This window comes from Echinops telfairi, unplaced genomic scaffold, assembly GCF_000313985.2.
Source record: "Echinops telfairi isolate 266 unplaced genomic scaffold, ASM31398v2 ScPeMD7_443;HRSCAF=831, whole genome shotgun sequence".
Classification (NCBI taxonomy): Eukaryota; Metazoa; Chordata; class Mammalia; order Afrosoricida; family Tenrecidae; genus Echinops; species Echinops telfairi.
In genome coordinates this window covers 4,784,737-4,798,059 of record NW_022104341.1, presented here as the reverse complement: position 1 = coordinate 4,798,059, position 13,323 = coordinate 4,784,737, and positions in this window count along the sequence as shown.

The following is a 13,323-nucleotide window of genomic DNA, read 5'->3' as shown; positions in this document are numbered from 1 at the left end:
GCAATCTATGTAAACACATACAACTGGAACATCCTTCTTTCAAACCCAGGTGACCTCATTCAGCTTTATTTCAAACCCAGGTACAAGTGACCTCATTCAGCTTTATTTTAAACCCAGGTACGAGTGACCTCACTCAGCTTTATTTCAAACCCAGATACAAGTGACCTCTCTCAGCTTTATTTCAAACCCAGATACAAGTGACCTCACTCAGCTTTATTTCAAACCCAGGTACAAGTGACCTCATTCAGCTTTATTTCAAACCCAGGTACAAGTGACCTCATTCAGCTTTATGACTTGCTTTCTTCTTTATCTGCTGGTAGACATTCCCAGGGTGGCTGCTTGATGCCTTCTGGTAATTGTTCTACTTTTGTCGTTGTGACTTCCATGGCAACCCTTTTAGTTAAGTTTTGCTGAACCTATTCTAAGTAGACATCTGCTCTACTTCAAGTTAGACATTTAAGATCTAAACACCTGTAATGCATTCTCATTTCATACTGTACTCTGTGCTCCTTGTACTGATTTGAGAAGAGTAATTTGCTCTGTTTTCCTTGGAAGTTTGTGTTCTTTAAAATAAATGTCAAGTTCGTTAGCAGAGAGTCCAGCAAAATATGCATCACTGTCTGAGACAGTTTATTGTGCCAGCCTGGCTGATAAACGCAGGTGGGATTGACTGAGGGGCGGAGAGATGGATGGCTTGGTGAGCCTTGCCTTTCTTGTCTCTCACTCTGTGATCATCGGACCAGTGTGCGGCTGCCTTGCTTGTTTTGTGCTTTAATTTAAAGGCTACAGAGCCTGTGGGACGCCTAGCCTGTGGACTGTGTTGCTGTAAGTTGAGGTCCCTTTAAGACTTCTCTGGAGCTGGGAACTGGCAATTAGTGACCTGCCTTGTGATTGGCTGCTGTGCTGACATAACCTAGCTCTCTCTACAAATAGAGAAAGATCTGGCATCAGATAGAGACTGGAAGGACTGCTAGTCTCTCAACTTTCTCTCACGGACGTGAGTTGCACTAAGCCATTTATAGTGCTTCTAATTTAACTGTTTATTTCTTGTGTATTTATCTGTATATGATTGTATATTTATCTGTATATGATTTAAGATTGTATATTTATCTGTATATGATTTAACATTTCATTTCTCGTTATATATCTAATTATCTTTATGATTTAACATTTCATTTCTTGTTATATATTAATTACCTTTATAAATAAATATATTATATTATCAAGAATTTGGTTTTATCTCTCTAGAGAACCCTGTCTAACACACTGTCCAATACAACCTTCTCATGAAGTTTTATTACAACCAACAGGTGCTCTTGTAACCTGTCTAGCTCATCAGAAGTCAGCTTTGTTGTTGATTTTGTTAGATGTTATCCAGTTGGTTGTGACCCAAAGCCACCCTGTGTACGAGAGAGCTAAACACCTCCTGGTCTGTGCCAGCCTCACGGTTGTTCGTATCTTTGAGCCATTGCTTCCGCCACCGTGCCAGCCAGTCCTGAAGGTCATTCTTTTTCACTGCCCCTTCACTTTACCAACCATGTCATTTTCCAGGAACTGGTCTCCCCTGACAGCAGGTTAAACACGAGAGACAAAGTCTTGCCGTCCTTGCCTCTCAAGAGCATTCTGGTTGTACTTCTTCCAAGACAGATCTGTTTGTCCTTTTAGCAGTTCATGGTCCTTCCTTTTTTATAGGCCACCTTCATCGATATGTTTAATATAGTTTTATCATAGTTTAATCACATCAAGCAGAATTGTAATTGCTACCGCAATCCGTTTCCAAACATTATTTTTGTACATGGACTTCCTGACATCGTCTCCCCTTCACCAGCCTCTCCCCTCCACCACTGTATCCTTCCCTCTGGGGTACTTTCAATATTCTTCTCCAGCACCACAATTCAAATGCATCAGTTCTTCTTCAGGCTTCCCGATTCAATGTCCACCTTTGACATGCAGATGAAGCAATTGAAAATACCATGGCTAGGGTCAGGCGTACCTTAGTCCTCTAAGTAAACCTCTTGCTTTTCAACGTTGTAAAAAGATCTTGTGTAACTGATTTATCTAATGCAATGAATACTTGGAGCTCATGAATGCTGTTTCCATGAGCATTGATTGTGAATCCAAGCAAAACAAAATCCTTGACGACTTCATTCTTTTCTTCATTGATCATGATGTTACCTATTTTTCCAGTTGTGAGGAATTGCAGTATATTTTACATTGCGTTGTAATCCATATCGAAGGCTGAAATCCTTGATGTTCATCAGCAAGTGCTTCAAGTCCTCCTCATTTTCAATCAAGGTAGTGTAATCTGTATATTGCAAGTTGTTAATAAGCCTTCCTCCAAAGCTGATGCCACTTTCTTCTTCATATAAGCAAGCTTCTCTGATGATTTGCTCAGCATGTAGATTGAATAAGTATAGTGAAAGGATACAACCTGGTTGCACACCTTTCCTGATCTTAAACCAGGCAGCATGCCCTTGTTCTGTTTGCATAACTGCCTCTTGATCTACATAGAAGTTCCTCATGAACACAATAGAGTGCTCTGGAATTCCCACTGTCCCTAAGGCTATCCAGTTTTGATTCCTCCTTCAGCACCATTGGTTCTTATTCATATGCTACTTCTCGTAATGGTGGCTTGTCAAATGATTCTTTTCATTACAGTGACTCTGTGTTCTTTCCATCTTCTTTTGATGCATCCTTTATCATTAAATATTTTGACCACGAAAAAGCCAAAAACCGTAGAGTTAATGCTGACTCAAAGTGAGCTATGGGACAGGGTAGTTTCACCTCTCTGAGTTTCTGAGACTGTAACACGTTATGGGAGTAGACGGCCTCATCTTTCTCCCACAGCGCTGCTGTTGGTTTAGAAATGGGGACCTTGGGGATCATAGTCCAATGCCTAACCACTACCTCACCATGGCTTTATGTTGCACATAGAATCTTTCAATATTGCAACTCGAGGCTTGAACTTTTTCTTGAAATCTTTCGGTTGAAGGTCCGCTAAGCATGTTCTTCCTCTTGGGTTTTATAATTCTAGGTCTTTGTGCATTTCATTATACTGTTTGGCATTGTCTTCTTGAACTGCCATTTGAAATTTTTAAAATTTCATCCTGGAAATGTACCGTAACTACTCTACTAACTATTAAAAGCAAGCTTCAGAATCTCTTCTGACATCACTTTAATCTTTTCTTTCTTTCCTCTTTTTAATGACCTTTTGCTTTCTTCATGAATGATGTTCTTTATGTCTTCCCACAGTTCCTCAAGTCTTGTCATTAGTGTCAATGCAGCATATCCCTTCTTTTTTTTAAATGCACGGTGAAGTTTATTTATTTTTCATTTTAAATCATTTTATTGGGGGCTCATACAACTCTTATCACAATCCATACATACATCCATTGTGTCAAGCACATTTGTACATTTGTGGCCATCACTATTCTCAAAATGTTTTCTTTCTACTTGAGCTCTTGATATCAGCTCCTCATTATTTCCCCCTCCCTCCCCACTCACCCTAGATAATTTATAAATTATTATTTTGTCATATCTTACACTGTCCAATGTCTCCCTTCACCCACTTTTCTGTTGTCCATCCCCCAGGGAGGAGGTTATATGTAGATCCTTGTAATTGGTTCCCCCTTTCTACCCCATCTTCCCTCCACCCTCCAGGTATCGCCACTCTCACCACTGGTCCTGAAGGGATCATCCGTCCTGGATTCCCTGTGTTTCCAGTTCCTATCTGTACCAATGTACATCCTCTGGTCTAGCCAGATCTATAAGGTAGAATTGGGATCATGATAGTAGGGGGAGGAAGCATTTAGGAACTAGAGGAAAGTTGTATGTTTCATTGTTGATACCTTCCACCCTCACTGGCTCATCTCCTTCCCACCTTCTGTAAGGGGGTGTCCAGTTGCCTACAGATGGGCTTTGGGTCTCCACTCTGCACTCACCCTCATTTACAACAATATGATTTTTTTGTTCTTTGATACCTGATATCTGATCCCTTTGATACCTCATGGTCACACAGGCTGGTGGGTTTCTTCCATGTGGGCTTTGTTGCTTCTGAGCTGGATGGTCGCTTGTTTATCTTCAAGCATCTAAGACCCCAGATACTATATCTTTTGATAGCCGGGCACCATCAGCTTTCTTCACCACATTTGCTTATGCACACATTTGTCTTCAGTGATCATATCGGGAAGGTGGGCACCCACTGATATGATTTTTTGTTCTTTGATGCCTGATCCCTGGTTCTTTCTACACCTTGTGGTCACAAAGGTTGGTGTGCTTCTTCCATGTGAGCCTGGAGCCATCTTCCAGAGTTGAAGAGCACTGGGCTCTCTCTTGTGGGACTCGTGTGAGTGCTTCTACGAACTACCTTTCTGGTCAGGTTATCACTATACCTTCCTGTGGTTTCATTTTACCCTAGCCATCCAGTATTCCATTATTTGGAATTGGAGTTGGATAATCCTCTCATGTGACGCTGGTCAGTTGTTGTGGGCCCATGAAGGTGTCGCTTCACTGGCTGATCTCTAAGTAAGCCTCATGGTGCTTGGAGCACCTCGGGTGGCCTGTGGTGTTTCCCTCTGAAACTAGAGTGCTGAGGAGGACATGTGGGTGTACCCTCCTTGGTGTAGAAAACTGTAGCTGATGGGGAATTACCATAGCCAGAGACATCACCTTGGAGGTTGGGTGGATGTTCCCACAGTAGCGTCGAGCCCCACCAGTGGTGGGCAGGAGTTTCCTTCAGCCACTTGTAGGGCCTTGTGGTTTAGGGTGGAGGTCCCCTGACTGTTTGAAGGGGAGAACACCCGGCTGCTTGGTGTATGGAAAAGGACTGGCATGATTTCCCCAGCTGCGTGTAAAGCCAACAAATGTGGGTGGGAGCTCCCCAAGTTGGGCCTTCAGAGTTGGCCTAGGTAGAGAGGCGTGGCTTGGAGGCTGCTAATGTCTTGTGAAAGGAAAGAGAGGTAGTTGGGAAGACAAAGAGAGAAAGAAAACAAAGACCGGTGCAACAATGCCAAGCAAACTAACACCCACTCACACACACACATACAATGCACAGACTAAACAAAAGTGAAAACAGTAAAAAAAAGAAAAGAAAAGAAAACAACAAAAAAGGAAAACAGAATTTGCTGAGACTGTGGCAGGAAAGAGAGAAGAGATAGAGGAGGATAAAAGAAGAACAAAAAGAAAGAGAAAGCAGAAACAAATTAAAGAAGAGAAAAATTTTAAGATAGATAAAAAGATAGCTGAACCCCGTTCCGTGCCGTGCGTAGCACTGTCTCGTGCCGTGTGCAGCACTGTCTTAGAGGCAGGCTGTAGCTCTCCCCATTGGGTGGGCAGAGTTGCCCTAGGCAGAGGGCAGGGGTCTGGAATCCAGCAGTGGCATGTGGAAGGAAAGATAGGGAGAGGACAGAATCATAAAAGCAGAGAGAAAGGAGAAGAGAAGAAAGAAAGAAAAAAAGAGAAAGAAGGGGAAAAGTCAACTGTGCTCACTAAGATTGGCTGTGACACTAAAGATGGAAGAAAGAGAAGGAGGAAATAAAGAATAAGGAGACAGATGATCCCTGATTGCCTGAATGTGGGGGCAGAGGGCTCTAAACCCTGCCCCATGATGGTAGGTTGGTGTGCCCTCTTAATTCAGGGACCCAGTTGTGCTGGGCAGAATTGCCCTAGTTGGTGAGATCACCTTAGAGGTATGACGGAGGTTTCCACAGCACACTATAGATGGCTGTCACAGCTGCCTCGTGTGGTGTGCAGTGTTCCCACAGAGGGCAAGCTGATGTTCCCCCTGCTATTTGGGTTGATTTGCCCTAGGTGGAGGGTGGTGGCCTGGAAGCCAGTAGTGGTGTATGATAGCGAAGAGCGATAGAGAAGAGGAGAAAGAGGGGAAAAGAAAACAAATAAAGGGAAAGAGAAGAAAGAGAGAAAAACAAAACAAACCTGAGCTTGTTGAGACCGACTGCAGTGGGAAAGATAGAAGGGGGAGCGAAAAGAGAAAGAAGAGCGTGGTTAAGTAAGGAGATTATAAGACTTGATCACCCATCTGTGGGGCTGGAGGAGTTCCAACTCTTCCTCAAGGCAATGGGATGGTGTGCCCGCTTGATGGAGGGTTCCACAGCTGCAGGGTGGAATTACTCTCACAGGCAAGATCACACCAGCAGCAGGTCAGGTGTCAGTTCCCACCGCGGTACTGGCGCTGGAGTTCACTGGTATACCTGCCTTGTGCTGTATGTATCACTACAGCAGGGGCAGGGGGTGGGGTGCTCCCACAGCCCCGTGTAGGGCCCCAGGACAGGCAGGACCTCCCTAGCTGAGCGTAGAATCACTGAGAGGGAAGCTGGGCTTATTGTCCTATCTAGACTGCTGGTGCCCTACTAGATCAGACGATTTTTTTTTTAATTTCCCCCCTCCCCTGGCCAGCTAGAACAGAATCAAATTAAATTGTCTCCCTGGCTCTGAGTTCTAGCTCCCTGTTCTGTTAGAAGCTTAGACTTGCTTCAGTGGGTTTTTGTTATGCAAAAAGCCTCCAGGCCCTGTAGCTAAGTTCTGGCATTCCTTATAAGGGCTTCTTCTTATGCTGATTTATGTTAAGTGCTCCCGGAGCTGAGCAGCAAGGCTGGGGTTTGAGTATTTACCAACAACATATATTCTTTCTCTTTTTTATATTATGCTTGTGAGGTGCTCTGATTTGGTGGCTGTCACACTGACCCCCAGAGGGGGAGATCCAGCTTATCAGGAGGGTTGTTTCCTTATCGGCCAATTGGAACTGAATTTGCCCCTGGACTCTGACTATCCAATTTTCTCCCACACCACGATCTGCCTCAGGTAAAAGTCTGCTTTTTCTTCTATTCCAAATTACGGCTACCCACCACCCCCACTCCCCAGGCTGTGAGCTTAAGGTAGCTAACTGCGTGGAGAGCTCTTGTGTCTGGGATTATGTCCCCTTTAGGGTGTCAGCCTGGAGAAATCGCTACTCGTGGTGAAAGGGCAGGAGGAGTTTTTCAGGTGGAGCCCCCGAGCCAAGCTTGCTGAACCTAGAGCAATTTAGAGCATTTTTGGTTTGCTCTGTGAGTGGAAATCACAAAAAAAGGGAGTTCAGGAGAGACCCAAGTACCCTAATTTTAATTTCAGGACTCCACCTCCCAATTTCCTTCACCTTACCTCCCAATTTTCTGGTCTGGCAGCAGGATCTCCTGACGGGTGAGTCTTAACTAGTTGCCATTTTCCCCGAGTCCCGCATCATATCTCTTCTTGAGATGTTCTTGAAGTTTAGGTGGGAGAGACCCAAAGTAATATTTTGGTTCTCATGGGCTTGTTTTAAATATCTTCAGCTTTATTGTTAGATCTGAACAATTGATGGCCTGTGGTGATGATGATAAGAATAGCATTCATTTAAGTCAGGGGTTCTCAACCTTCCTAATGCCACAACCCTTTAATGAAGTTCCTCGTGTTGTGGTGGTGACCACCCAACCAAAAAGTATTTTCATTGCTACTTCATAACTGTAACTTTGCTACTGTTATGAATCAGATGATCCCTGTGAACGGGTCATTTGACCCCCAGAGGGGTCATGACCCACAGGTTGAGAACCGCTGTTCTACATCATCTCTTTCCCCAGATGTAGTGTGGTAGATATATAATCGTTTGTCAATTTGAGGATTAAGAGTGTAGGGGTGGAGTCTAGCTTGTCAATCAGGTCATAGCCTATGAGGCCTCTGGGTGGCCATGGCCTTCTCCTGAGAATTCTGGAAAATCTGGTACTTCCTCCTTGGAAGTGGGACATTTCTCTCTCTCTGCCACTCCCTGGGAGACATTGCAGCTGACAAGACACATGGAACTACCCCAGTGCCCTGAGCCAGACAAGCCACATGGATGCAAACAGACCTCTGAAGCCGGAGAAGCCACAGAGAGACCCCTGCCGGCGCTGAGACGCTTACACCACCACTGGATCCAAAGACTTTCTACCCACTGGTTTGTGCTCATCCTGCATTTGGCTCCATTGCATGTGTTTTGTGTGTCTGAAGAGGACTTTATAGATTGGTATTGGACACATGTGCTAGTATCAGACTTATGGCCTTGGACTGGACTGGATTGGGATGTTTTCTTAATGTTCAATTCCTCTTGAATATAAACCTCTTCCTTATACACATATGTGTGTCCATGGATTTGTTTCTCTAATTTACCCAGACTAACACATGTAGTAAATTTGATTTCTGAGTATTCCATCTGGTGAAGTCATGTATTGTTGAAATCCTTTTATGTTGTTGGAAAAAGGTATTTGCTCTGAACAAGTCAATGCTTTTGCAAAATTCTATCAAGCAATTTCTAGTTTCATTTCTATCAAGACCATGCTTTCCAAATACCATTCCTTCCTGTTTGTTTCCAACTTTTGCATTCCAATCACCAACAATTATCCAATGCATCTTGGTTGCATGTTTGATAAATTTCCAATGAAAGTAATTCATAGAATTCTCCAATTTATCACTAGCTTTTGTTGGCGCATACAAGTTGAATACTATTTGTATTGATTGGATTTCCTTGAAGGTGGATAGGTAGAGTCTGATCAGAGGTAGCACTGGTTTTCATAATAGATTTAGCAAGATCCTTTCTAACGATGAAGCCCTCACTATTACTCTTCATTATGCTTTCCCAGCAGAGTAATCATGGTTTTCTGGTTCAAAATGGCCAATCCCAGTCCATTTCAGGTCATCAATGCCTAGAATAGCAATCTTTATGCATTCCATTTCAATTTTAAGGACTTGAAATTTTCCTAGATTTCTACTTCACATATCCCAAGTTCTGGCCAGTAACAGGTGTTTGCAGCTGTTTCTCCTTACCTTGAGCAAGGAAAATGAAGGCCAAAGGCTCCACTCCTATAGGCCAGCTCACGTCACCATAGCTGATTAAACTCCAAGAAAATTTTCTCTCATCACATTTGGAACGTCCAACAATGTTCTGTTTGCATCCTTCAGGCCTTCAGTATGTGACAGTGTTTCAAAGCATGACATAAGGTTTTCAGAGGCTCCTTCTTCCAAAATGGGAGCTGATTACTTCTTCATTGTCCGTTCTTAGTCTGGAAGCTCCACTGAAACCCGTTCCCTTTCAGTGACTCTGCTGGCACTTGAAATGCTAGTGACATAGCTTCCAGCATCACAGCAACACACAAGCCACCACAGTATGACAAAATGACAGACAAGTGGAGGGTCTGATTCCTGCTTGATAGAGGGCCAGCAAGAGGGTGACACTCTATCAGAAGGACATAGTTGTTGCCACCATGTGCTCACACTCAGCAATCACTATGAGGACTGAGAAGGGTTTCATTCAGGTCACGTTGAGTTGGGACCAACTTAAAGGCACCTAACAATTCATGAGGATTATTAATTTTTATTTCCTTCTGACAACTTGGTCAAAGTTTGTCATCAATTGTATTGGTCTCCTATTAGTTGCTAGGTGCCATCAAGTCAGTGGTGACTCATAGCAACCCTATGTACAACAGAACACAACATGGTCTAGTCCTGCACCATCGTCACAATTGTTATTTTGGAGCCCATCATTGAAGCCACTGTATCAAATCCACCTCAACTCATACTAGATGTTGGAAGTGATCCTTCTACTCTTTGAAGTTTATGTAGATTTCAATATCCATTTTAACCTAAATAGTTGATCGATCCTTTACCACCAGTGCCTCGGTTTTCTTTTGGTAAGATTTTTAAAATACAAACTCAGGACTTTCATAAATATGGAACACTTCTAGATTTTCTGTTTCTTGCATCATTTATGACAAGTTGTGCTTTGACAGGCATTTGTCCATTCCATCTAAGTTGTTGAATTTATTGACATAGTTGTTACAATGGCCTTATCTTTAATGACAATAGGTTACACAATAATGAATACTTTTTCATTCTTGATATTACCAATTTGTTTTCTTTTCTACTTGATTACTCTTGCTAATTGGTTCTCAATTCAATTACTTGGTCCTTTCCTCAATGTACATTCATACATCATGTTCGATTTTAGATCTGCTTTTCTTTTTTCAGTAGTTTCCATTTCTCTATGGACATTCTTTCTTCATGCATATTTTCAGCTAGATGTTTCAGCATTTTTATCATAGTTATCAATCCCTGGTCATTCCAACATCCAAATCATCTCTTGATTTTTCTTTGATTGAGCCCTCTGTGTGACAATCTGACCTGTAGCTGAGCTGCAGTGGGACTTTTTGTAGCTTTAGTTTGGTTACCTTTATCACAAGGTTAAATTATTTTGAGTGAATGATCAGGATTTCTTTTCAACAGGCTTGAGACATAAGTATTGGCAAGATTCTGGCAAAATGTTTGTCCTTGTTTGGTGAAATTTCAGCTTTCACACAATGAAGTATTTCTTTTTACACAACATCCCAATGGTGTATTTTAGTCACCAGGACATTCTCTTAGTAATTTACTCATGCCCTGAGCTTGCTTTACCTCAGGTGAACCCTGTGGAACTACCAAGTCCTTTTAAGGGTACAGTTGGTTACACTGTTAAGACTTAGAATGCCTGAGAAATGTTTTCCCTTTGTTTTAGATGATTTATATATTCTTACCTTCCTAGCAAGTAACTATTCTTTCTAAAACCAGCACCCTGGCTCAAAAAGAAGCCAGAAGAACAATATTTTGTTAGACAGGGTTCTCTAGAGAAACAAGACCAGGACACTTATGATTATATATATACAACATAACAAATAAACAGCTAATTAATCTATAGAGCAGTATTAGCTTCCATGAGACAGCTAATACACTGGCAGGCCTTCAAGTCATGAGGGCTGCTGGGTGCAAGTCAAGGAAGCAGACAGACAGCTGAGTCCTCTGTAGAGCAATTCAGGCAATCGGCCACAGGCAGCAAACAGCAAGGCAGGTCACCAACAGTCAGCCAGATGACAGGGTCTGACAGTCCCCAGCTCAAACAATGTATACTCCAGTAGTGTGGTCAAGCAGGTCTTGAAGGAACATCAAACTACAGCAACACAGTCCACGGGTTGGGTTTCCCACAGGCAGTGTAGCTCACAAGTTGAGGCAGAGAACCAGCTAATGCAGTCACGCACTGGTCTGATCATCGCAGAGCTAGAGACAAGAAAGGTGAGGCTTGCTGAGCCATTTATCTCTCCGCCCTTCAATTAAACTGCCTTTCAATTAATCCCACGTGTTCATTGGCCAGTTTGGAAGAATAAACCTACCTATCACAACTTTTAAACTTAGAAAGACACTAATAAGCTAAAATTTATTCAATTCTCATTTTGTACCAAGTCTGTACTGGCTACTACTGAAGAGATGTCTTTCTCACATGAATTTATTGAGGATGTACAACGTGAAATGTCATGCTAAGAATCTGCAATATCTAACTTACTAAGTTGGAAAAAAATGGTGTCTCTTCCTGTGTACCCAAGACAAAAAAGGAAGTAAGAGGTTTTCATTATCAGTGAGTATCTGACAATTTATTCTAAAAGGCAAACGTTAACACAAAATTGATTGATTCAGAAATGCCTTATCAATCTATCTAAGCTATGGCATCTGATGCTGGAAGCAAGATATAGTCTGAAGTGGGGCATGGTTGTATTCCACCAGTTTAGTCTTAGACGACAGATGACATATTTCTGTAACTTATTAGAGGATGGGCATTTCATCCCGTGGAGACCCTGGGTGGTGCAAATGTTCAATGTCCTCAGCTGCTTACCAAGAAGTTGGAGGTTTAAGTCCATGCAGAGAGATGAGTTGGAAGAAAGGCCTGTTGCTCTTTGGGGACTTCTGAATAATCAGCCAGAGTGGAGCACAGTGACGCACTCTGATATGCATGAGGCCACCATCAATTGGCTAAATAGCAACTGGCTTCTGCTGGCATCTTCTCCTCTCTTGAGCCTTATCCTCTTGGCACCTTATCCTCTCCGGATATTGTCAGGCTTGGTGGTTACGCATTGCCAACTGCATGGTCAGCACTCAGACTTCATCAGCTGCTCCATGGAAGAAAGGCCAGACTTTTTACTGCTGTAAAGAATGCGTCTCAGAAACCCTCAGGATAGTTCCACCCTGTCCTATAGGCTGCTATGCGTCAGCATGAACTCCACGGGAGTGAAGAGAGAGGTTCTTTCCCGAGGTTAAAAGGTAACTAAAAGAATGAAAATACTATCCAAGTAGTACAAAGAGGCTTCAAAAAAGCTTGTAGAAAAATTCCATGAATCTTTCAGTCTCATTTTCCACAAACTTTTTTGAAGGCCCCTCATATTTTTGTCTTGAAAAAAAAATTCTTTGCGGTGTTAGTGTGTATCTCTAAGACTGATTTCTAGGAATGGACAAACAAGTCTATGTTCATCCCTGTACCTCCTTCCCCCACATGTAACTTATAATATTAGGAACCTTGATTATATTTCCCTCTCAACAACCCATTTTTAAAGACTGAAGAGCTGTTAATTTCCTTAACATAATGTGGTCTTTTACAGCTTCTTTAACATCTTGATAAACAGAAATCATCACTAGGTGCTGTTTCATTGGTGTGGCTGCCCCAGGGTTTTCAAAAGCATGATCATGTTTGTTTGTTTTAATAATTTTATTGGGGGCTTGTACAACTCTTATCACAATCCATATGTATATCAATTGTGTAAGTACATTTGTACATTGGTTGCCCTCATCATTCTGCATGATCATGTTTTATAGTTTCCTCTCAATTAAAGAAATTTAGTGATGCAAGTATTCAATCCATTGTTTAGAGGGATATATCTTCCATATAGGTGAATGATATTTTAGTTTCTCTTTGATCAGTCTAGAATGTCCTCAGAAATACTACTAATGCTTATCCCCAGCAATGTATTCATAACTGAGAACTTGGGTTCCATCAAAGAAGCATTTCCCTTAAATTATTCCCTTACACTTTAAAGTTGTGCTCACCACTGTTTCTTTTAGGCATGGATCCAGCTTTTCTAAACAGACGAACCCTGTTAATATTTGTGAGAAATTCTTTTGAAGCCAGCTATGCCAGTAGGCACCCTTCTAAATGAGCATTTCATTCTTTTAATCTGATTAGGGATCTGTAAAGAATTCTTTGCTTGTGCAGACAATGATCCACATAGAAATTATCTAGCCACTTCTGTGACCAGAGAACAGAGGAGAAAATTGTGTTGGCAGATAGGTGTATGAAAATGATGTTTCTCAAGTGCAGAGTTTGTTCTTTATAATTTAAAGCCTACAAAAATCAATTCCCTTTCTTAAATTTTTAAAAATTATTATTTTATTATTTTAAAAATACTTTTATTGGGGGCTCTTACATCTCTGATCACAATCCATACATTGCTCCAATGTGTCAAGCAC